The 9,512-nt window shown below is 33.6% G+C and overlaps 1 pseudogene; it reads left to right on the top strand.

The window, feature by feature from the left end:
• Positions 1-4,281: 4,281 nt before the first annotated feature.
• LOC147381439 (glucan endo-1,3-beta-glucosidase-like) lies at positions 4,282-6,242 on the top strand (annotated as a pseudogene).
• The last annotated feature ends 3,270 nt before the right edge of the window (positions 6,243-9,512 follow it).

Here is a 9,512-nt window from a genome sequence, read left to right as displayed (position 1 = left end):
AATAAAGTAAAAATAAAATAGAGAAAACATGGAAAGGAAAAGAGATGAGAGAAAGAAATTATCTTTATTATTTCTTGACTTGAAACCAACAGAGCCTCCTTACAACTTTCATAAAACTAAGAAAGAAAAATATAAAAACCTAAACTAAAATAATAGAAAAAGATAAGTTGACCTCAGGGGGAGATTGGAGATCTCTGAGATGAGATGTCCTTTAGTCTAGTATCCTATTTATAAAGAGACCAGATTAGGATTTCTTAGGTAATTAGGGTTTCGGAAATATTTCGTGATTATAAAAATACAAAAATCCTACTTCAATACGAATGTATTTCAATCACCTAATTCAATACGAATTTTTTAAGGCTTGACTTTCTTCGTTGACTATGCCGCCATTGTTGACCATGACGCCGCTATAAAGTTTTGCTCAATTGACTTGAATTTTGGTCCACGATCTTCTTTTGGATCCTGGATTAAAATGGTAACTTCGGATTTTTCCGATTCGCCTTGAAACTTCGCTAATAATTCTTGTTACACGTAAATAACAGTAATTAGTTCTGAATTACATAATTAAATTGAAAACAATGATAAATATGTACTAACTACGCATTATGTCTAATGAGGGGATTTAATGTTCAATTTATTAATAAATTCTATGTAATTAGGGCTCTAGAATGACTTTCTAGACCCTAATCAGAGATTCTACATTACTTTGTCATTATTTTGATTGAATTACGTACTTGAATTTTTTTTATTATAAGGTTTTTATCCATTTAGTCAACAAAGAGGCATTGTAAACCCTTAGTTATGTTTCTTGGGGTATTTATAGTTCTTGTTTTGGTGAAAGGGTGTAAAAAAAATCTGTAGCTGCAAGTTTTTTCTTCATAGTGGAATCAGTGTTATCCATGGACATACCTCAATCTTAAGGAAACCATGTAAAAATATGTGTTTCTATGCGTGTGTGTGTTTTGTTTTTTATTCGTTTCTTGATTAGATTATTTCGATTTTTTCTTAGCAGTATTTACATTACAAATATTTTCTACAAGTTTGTTTTAATTTGTTGCTAGTTGATAGAGGGGTCTCCTCTAATTGTACTTATTTGCTGTTTATTAATTGATCAGAACGAGATTATAGTAAAGAACATTGATCGCCTCCAAGGATGTAACCCATAAAAGGGTGAAGCTCATAAATTTGTGAATAAGTATTTTATTAACTAAGAAGCTCAACTTAAAAAAAAAAAGTATTTTTTTAACCAAGAAAATCTAGGAAAAAGAAATTTTGTTTTAAGAAATTATTTGTTTTACACAAATACAAATTTCTACATCCAAACAAATAAAATGACTCCCACCACAAGAACTCTTTCGGTTGAAATGGTATAACACGCCTAGCAATTTAGAAAAAGACTAATCATGGTTTGCACACATCAGCCTGATCATATTATTGGGTTAGAAGTAGATTTATTTTTAAACATGTCGCATTTCATCAAATCAAATCTGGAATGTTTTGGTTTAATCAATAAGCAAGTTTTTAATGAGATCAATAACTCAGAGATGACAAGAATTGAAACCAGTCCTTTTCATTTTTTAATAATTTTGTACAATACAAACAGAAATGTATCCATTGACAACCCTACTCCAATGTCCTCGAGAAGGGTAGGTCAAGTGTTTAAAACCCCACGAAGCAATAAATTCCTTGGGACTACCCTCTAGGGTCTTGTTGACCCTTGACTCAACCTGTGACTGTGGGACTAGTCTCACCCAAAGGGTGGGGATTCCAATGATAAGAAACAAAAACAAAAAAAAAAAAAAACCCAAGCCAATATCTTCCCTAACAATCCCCTAGCTAGATATCCGCATTTTTAAGTAGTAGCAGGAAGCATGGTTTTAAATTTTGATTTCATGTCTCATGCACAACCGATACCAAAGGTTGATTTTGAAGTTTCTTTCTAAGATTTATGAACTCGGAAGAAGAAGAAATGACATCTTGTCCCGCTCAGGAGCTCATGAATGATATGAAGATGACTAGGGATCATGAATGATTTTTAAAACTATGGCAAGAAGTATGGCAAAACGAGGATCATGCCATCATGTTGTTTCTAAAAACAATGGGGGGAAATATAATACTAAATAATTCCATGGTATTTTTATTGGTATTTTAAGTTTTTATTTTTGTGTATTCTTAATTAATTAATTTTTTTCATTATTAATTTGTAAAATAGGAAGTGTAGTGTTCAAAGGGTTGGTCTAGGCTAATGAAGTAGGCTCAAAATTGACTTAACCTGCTTATGTGAATAAAAGAAAATTGAGGTTGTATTCTTGGGATTTTGTCAAGAGAAGAGGAAGAAAGGGAGACGAAGAACTTAAAAAGGGTTTTCCTATTTTATGTAATAGCTCAAATTTCGATAAGAACTTATGAAGAGTTTTCCATTTAAATCTTGGTGTTTTGATTTGTCTCATTCGAGTTTACTTGTTTTCTTATTTATGATTTGGTTTTGTTCCATTGGGACTATTTACAACTAGCCAATTTAAAATTCTTAGATATACTAGTACTAGCAATGCATTAAAGATACAATTATCGATTCTCCCGAGAGGCCACGATTATCGTGAGATAACATATCAATGATGAGTCCGACTAGCTTTACTAAGTAAGGATTTCACCCTCATTAAGGTCCTTGGGCTCAACGTGTAGCATACAAAATCATGATCCAATGCTTTAGGGTTATAGAGGACAAAATTTTAAGAATTTTGAACGAAAAAAATTAGACAAAAAGGTAAATTTTCACCATTGAATATTAATTTTAAATTTGGGAGTTATATGGAAGTTTGGTTGTTGACCATTTTCAAAATCCTAGATCAAGCCCAAAGGAAATTGTTTATCTTGAGGGTTTTCCAATTTTAAGAAGAGTTTTCCAATTTGAAGTAAATTTCTTTTTTTGAATCTGTATTTTTCCATGAAATCTTGAGGGTTGTGTTGGATTGCCAATGTGGTAATCCATTTATGCAAAATGACTCTTAGTAAGGCTTAAAATCTTTACTCGGTTAGAAAGGAAAATGTTTATCTTTTATTTTTCTTTTCTCCTTGATTATTTTTTTTTACTTCGTATATTATTGTTTGGATGTACTTAAAAAAGTAAAAAAGAAATTATTTTTTAATTTCAACAAAACACTTTCTCCCAAAATAATTTTCTACTTTGTATCCAAACAGAGTTAAATTGTTTCCAAACGGAATCATAGTCAGAAAAAACCAATATGTGTGGAAAACTTTATTTTCACAAATATAAACACATGAAAAAATTTATTTTCGCAATTTGTGGAGTACAAAGCAAGGCAGTCTCACAGTTTAATACCATGTGGGTCCCACTTGGGACTTGAGACTTGGGAGCATAGTGGATTCTCCATTACCTAAGTATATGGTAAAACATTGACCATTGCCTTAGGAGTCAATTATTAGGCCAATTCTTTAATGCATAGAGCAAAACAAGTTCTAATACAAGGTCCTTCACGTTTGCGGGGTTGTGGTCAAGGTGAAAATTGGAGTTTAGCAAACTCTTTTAGGCTCATTAAATGATGGCATCCAATGGCTAGATATCTCAAATGATGATGATTTGGGTATGTAGGTTAGTCAAGAATTGGGATGTTAAACCCAAAACAATGCGGCCAAATAATGTGTGTTTTTATATGATTCCAATGGTAGATTTGAACAATCAAGTTGGCCATCCATGATCGATACACGCATTGAACTTGGTTGAAGAATAAGATAGACTACATGTACAGTGTTCAAAGGAGAACATCATACTGAAATTTTTAGAGTCGAGATAATCTGACTGCCCATGTGGCATACTCATTTGACTACCTGACATGACAAGTTTGGGAAGCATAGATCTTCTCTCCTTGGGATACACAGTTCCCTCAACATACACTCTTTTTGGGGAAGTTCAGCTGTGTATCCCAAGGAGAGCTGATCTACGGTTCCAAAACTTGTTTTGGGTATGAAGATTAGTCAAGGATTGGGATGCTAATCCCAAAATAATGTTGTCCAATAATGTGTGTTTTTGTGTAATTCCATTGGTAGATTTGAACAATCAAGTTGGCCATCCATGATCGAAAAAGCCTCGATCACCATGGATTGAACTTGATTGAAGAATCAGATGGACTACATGTATAGGGTGCAAAGGAGAGCATCATACTGAAATTTTTAAGGAGCTCAAAATGATGTTGGTGATGATATGTAGTTAAATATATCTTCTTCTCAATGGCAACATTCTATACAAGAAGCAATTTTCCTACAATGTCTGCAATACTGCTGCTGGTTGGAATGCTAATGGCAACCTTAGAATTTAAAAGTCTCTCTCTCACTCTCTCTCTCTCTCAGACACACACACACACACACACACACACACACACATGCATGCATGCACAAAGATATCAATGCCCATCCCACCATATATATATATATTCTGATTTGAATAATGGGTTTCAGATTCCCCCTCTGGCATACTACCTCATAATCTCCTGACGTGGCATGTGCTAGACCATATTTTTTTTCATTGGGATACACAACTGCACATATATCCTGAGACAAAAATCTATATATGAATCAAGCATATGCCACGCCATGAGAGTATGGGGAGTATGTCAGAGGGAGGAGTCTTAAAATCACAACCCTTCTGATTTTTTATTTATAAGGATGGTCTCTATGGTACGGATATCCTCACAACATATCACCCCACTCTGAAACTTCGAACTCCATCAAAAATTGTTTACAAATCAATGGTAAAAATTGACTGTCGCTGATTCTTCAACTTGTAAATCACTTTTGATGGGGGTTTAGAAGTTTCTAAACTGGCTGACTTTTTATGAGGATGATCTCCTCACCATAGAGATCATATTCGCAAAAAATCAGCCTATTTCAAAACTTTTAAGCTGATAAGACAAAGATTTGTAAGAACCATCATGCCCCCTTCCTATTCTACAAGAACATCTTCTATGTGGCACCTTGTTGTAGGTGTCTAGAACACATTGGGTACTCACTAGTCATCAACTCGTTTTCTACCGGACATGCAGCCCAATGTGTTTAATATCCAACCAAAAGGTGCCATGCAGACATTGTTCGTTGCTATAAATCGCTGCTCATATATATATGACCTACATACCAAAAGACATTCATCATCATTGAAATTTGTCTCAAATAACAAGATTCATTTAGCTGACCCCAAATCTTTGCTATAAAGCTTTGATAATGATACATGTTTTCTCTAATTCGTTTACATTGGAATTCAAGTTTTGTCTAAATATTCTTCTTTAAAATGATGCAGGTGGACAATCCATCGGTGTTTGTTACGGGCAAATAGGGAACAATTTACCACCACCACAAGAAGTTATTGATCTATATAGATCAAATAACATAGGAAGGATGAGAATTTATTTTCCAGACCAAACAACTCTACAAGCCCTTAGGGGATCCAATATTGAACTCATACTTGATGTGCCTAACACAGACCTTCAACTTGTAGCATCCGACGTTTCCGCCGCTAATGATTAGGTCCAAAGGAATATAAAGGACTACTCTCCTGATGTAAGGTTCAACTACATATCTGTTGGTAATGACAGCCCAAACGCCACTAATGTTTTGCCTGCTATGCAAAACATTTACAATGCAATTGCATCAGTGGGCCTACAAAGCCCAATCAAGGTGTCAATCGCGATGGACAGGGGTGTTCTAGGTCAATTATATCCACCATCAAAAGGGACTTTCATAGATGACATGCGTTTGCATTTGGATCCAATCATAGGGTTCCTAGTGAACTATCAAGCCCCATTCCTGGCCAATGTGTACCCATACTTACAGTTACATAATAAGGCAGACCTTCCTCTTCCTTATGCTTTATTCACTTCTACGTCCAATAATCAAGATGGTGAGCTTTAGTATCAGAATCTCTTTGATGCTCTTGTGGATGCTATCTACTCTTCTCTAGAGAAAGCGGGTGGGTCCGCTTTGGAAATAGTTGAATCGGAGAGTGGTTGGCCATCGATGGTGGTGATATTACGTCAATCGAAAATGCACGAATTTACAACCAGAATTTGATCAACCATGTGAAAGGAGGTACTCCGAAGAGGCCGGGAAGGCCCATAGAGACTTACGTGTTTGCCATGTTCAATGAGAATGAAAAAAGCGGCGAAAAGAGAGAAAAACATTTCGGGCTCTTTTTTCCAAATAAACAACCCGTATACCCGATCAATTTCAATTGATTGAGAGAAAAATTATTATGTATTAATTTTTGTATGAATCGTAAATATGAATTGTCTATACTTATGGCAGTGTAAGGAAAGTAATCTTAATAAAGAGTTTATATTTGCTAAATTTTTAATGAGATAATTTCCCTTTCCGATGTTTCGGAGAAGTAGTTAATTGATGAACATGTTGATCAAAACAAAGTAATATGTTTCTCCCTCTTATGTTTTCTAATTGTCTGTGCCTTGAATTATGGCATTCTTTACTAAAACTTATTTGAAGAATATGAATTATTCATTTAAATATCAAATTTAGAATAGATTTTTATTATAGTTAGTGATGTTAGAATATATTGATTTTTAATGACATGTTGCTGTTGATAATGAATCAATGTACAGTTTGGTTATAAAACACCACGTGTATTGGGTTATAAAACATCTCAACTTTGATCTTGCCAAAGTAGGAGAGCATAAAAAACTTCAACTCTCTGAGTTGGAAGAACTGTGTAACGACGCATATGATAGTGCTAAATTGTACGATGATCGTACAAAGGCCTGTCATGACATATATATTAAAAGAAAGTCCTTCCAGTTAGGTTAGCAAGTATTGCTCTATGATTTTTGCCTCCACCTATTTTTCAGAAAATTGAAATCTTGATGGACAGGATCCTTTGTGGTCCATAAAATTAATTCATATGACAACATTGAGATACTCAATATATCAGATGACAGTATTTTCCAAGTCAATGGTCAACGACTCAAGCCATTTTTCAAACTCCCATCCCAAGTAAAAGATTTCTTTTTGAGGGATTCTGTGTACCAGGAATAGCCTCACGTCGTTGTCTAGCGAAGACAATAAACTTAGCGCTTTTCGGGAGGCAACCTTTGATTAGAAGGCGTGCAACGTGTTTTTGCCGCCACGTAGTATAAATTTTTTTCATTATTTTCTCAATTTGACCTCACCAATAAGGGATAAAAGGGTAAATTTTGTTGCAAAATTTTATTTCAAAATTTTCCTAAAAAAATTATTTTCCAATTTGAAATTTTTCAGGAAAATTTATTTCATACGCTAGATAAGACACCACTATGCCTTTGGAAAAGTTTTCAAAGGACTCAAGAAGGTCAACCAACGTTGCAAAGTTCTGCAAGTTGGTCAGTAGTAGATATTGGCTTACATTGAAGAGAAGAAGGCACGTGCAAGTACACGTGCCACTGAGAGTTCAGATTCAAATTAGAATGAGTTTTTCTAGAATAGGATGTTTCTAATTCCTTTGCTAGGTTGTTTTTAAATTCTTAGGTAGGATTTTATTTTTATGCAACCCTGTTTTGGAAATTACCCTTGTTATAACTCTCACTATTTTCAGATTAGTTATAATAAGACTTTGCCAATTAATGTCAAAATTGATTCAGGTGTGATCTAGCCCTTCTTTTTATTTCTTTACTACTTTCATATTGAGGATAATACTTCGTTTAGGTTCGGGGGTAGGGTTAGCTCACATTTGCATTTTATTTCATATTATTGCTAGTTTAGTATCATGTTTTGAAAAAAAAATTAAAAATATTTTTCTTCAAACTCCTTGTATGAAAAGTTTACATATGAATTTCAAATCTTAAGCTCATGTTCGAAATTTTTTTGAGCATGCGTTCTTTTTTATTTCTCATAAAAAAAATCAAAAGATTACTTTGAAAATTTATGACACTTCTGATTGGTCAAAAATAAGATTTTATGGAACAAGTTTTGACCATCTTCTCTGTTCAGAGTGTTAGGGGACGTCGAATCTAGGGAACTATGACTTCCTTGTCCCTTGGTTGGCTGATTAGAAGAAAAACAGAACTAGAGATAGTATAACTTGAACAACAACCATAGGATTAGACTAGGTACCTTGAAAAAGACTACCTAATTTTTATAAAAAGAACACCAGAAAAATGGTGAAGTGTGAAAAAGTTTAGAAAATAAAAGGCAGAAAGATGTGAAAAAGACCAAAATCAATGCAAAAATGCTTGAGTTGAAAAAGTGCAAAAAGAAAAGAGTCCAATGAGACCAAATAGTTCTAATAGGGTTAGAGCCGTCAATGGTAAAAACGTGAGTAAATTGAAATATCACAGATAAAACCCCTTAGAGGTACTAAAGTGAAGATCCACACCTCTCACAATCTTAGATAAGATGCTTAGTTTCGAGTTAGAACGTAGGTAGAACCGACCATTCTTAGCAGTTAGGAGGTGAAATCTTATTCTTAAAAAATGTTGTTTTTAAAAAAAGGATAAAATCAGAAAAACTGCACTAGTACTCAAGTTATTCTTGAAAATTTTCAAAGTGAGAATTGAAAACTAGAACTTTATTTCCTAAAGGACCTGTGACTGATATGTGAAATATTGTTATATTTACCTTACATCCATTCAGTTTGAGTTTTATATTTCTATGAAGTATTAGAATTTTATGGGTATATTCTTTACAAATCCTCCCGAGTCAAACTCGTCCACTAGGATAACCTAAGGGTTTAAGGGCTTGCTGTATTCGCTAAATGTAGTCGTGTAACCTACGAAAGTGGTTTGTACTTTAGTTTTTATTTTATTTTTACTCGGGACTAGTAAAATCTAGGTTTGGGGGTGTGATCAGAGTCTAGAAAATGGTTTCTATAGCCCTAATTACACAGACTTTATCAGTAAATCATACACTAAATTTTCTACTTACATATAGATCATTGTTAGTCAATAATAGTTCTTATTTTCAATTTAATTATATAATTTAGAACTAATTACTATTATTTACATGTAATAGGAAATATTCGCAAAGTTTTAAGGTGAAACAGAAAAATCCAAAGTTACCACTGTGATCCAGGATCTAAAACATGACTATAGATCAAAATTCAAGACATTAGGGCCAAATTTTACCGTGGTGCCATGGTCAAAGGCGGAGCTGCGGTCAATGAACAAAGTCAAGTCACAAAATTCGTATCGAAGCTTGGCGGCTGGACACCATTCGTAATAGACTAGTTTTTAATATTTTTTATAAATACGGAATGTCTTTAAAATCCTAATTTCCACAAAAAACCCTAATTTGGTCTCTCTATAAATAAGAAACCATACCAAGAGTTAAAAAAAGGAGATTTTAGAGAATTAGTTTTAGTTTTTATATATTTTTTTCTTTCTTTATTTTATAAAAGTTGTAAGGAGACTCTACAAGTTTCATAATCGAGAATCAATAAGGAATACCTTCATCGTGTGTTCTTAATTAATTTATGTGGTACAAAACTATTTGGAATAAGCCGAGAATACCATGTCATTCTT

The sequence above is a fragment of the Akebia trifoliata genome, unplaced genomic scaffold (assembly GCF_017979445.1).
Source record: "Akebia trifoliata isolate Shusen 1 unplaced genomic scaffold, ASM1797944v1 Contig00493, whole genome shotgun sequence".
NCBI lineage: Eukaryota > Viridiplantae > Streptophyta > Magnoliopsida > Ranunculales > Lardizabalaceae > Akebia > Akebia trifoliata.
This window is presented reverse-complemented; position numbering and strand designations above follow the sequence as displayed.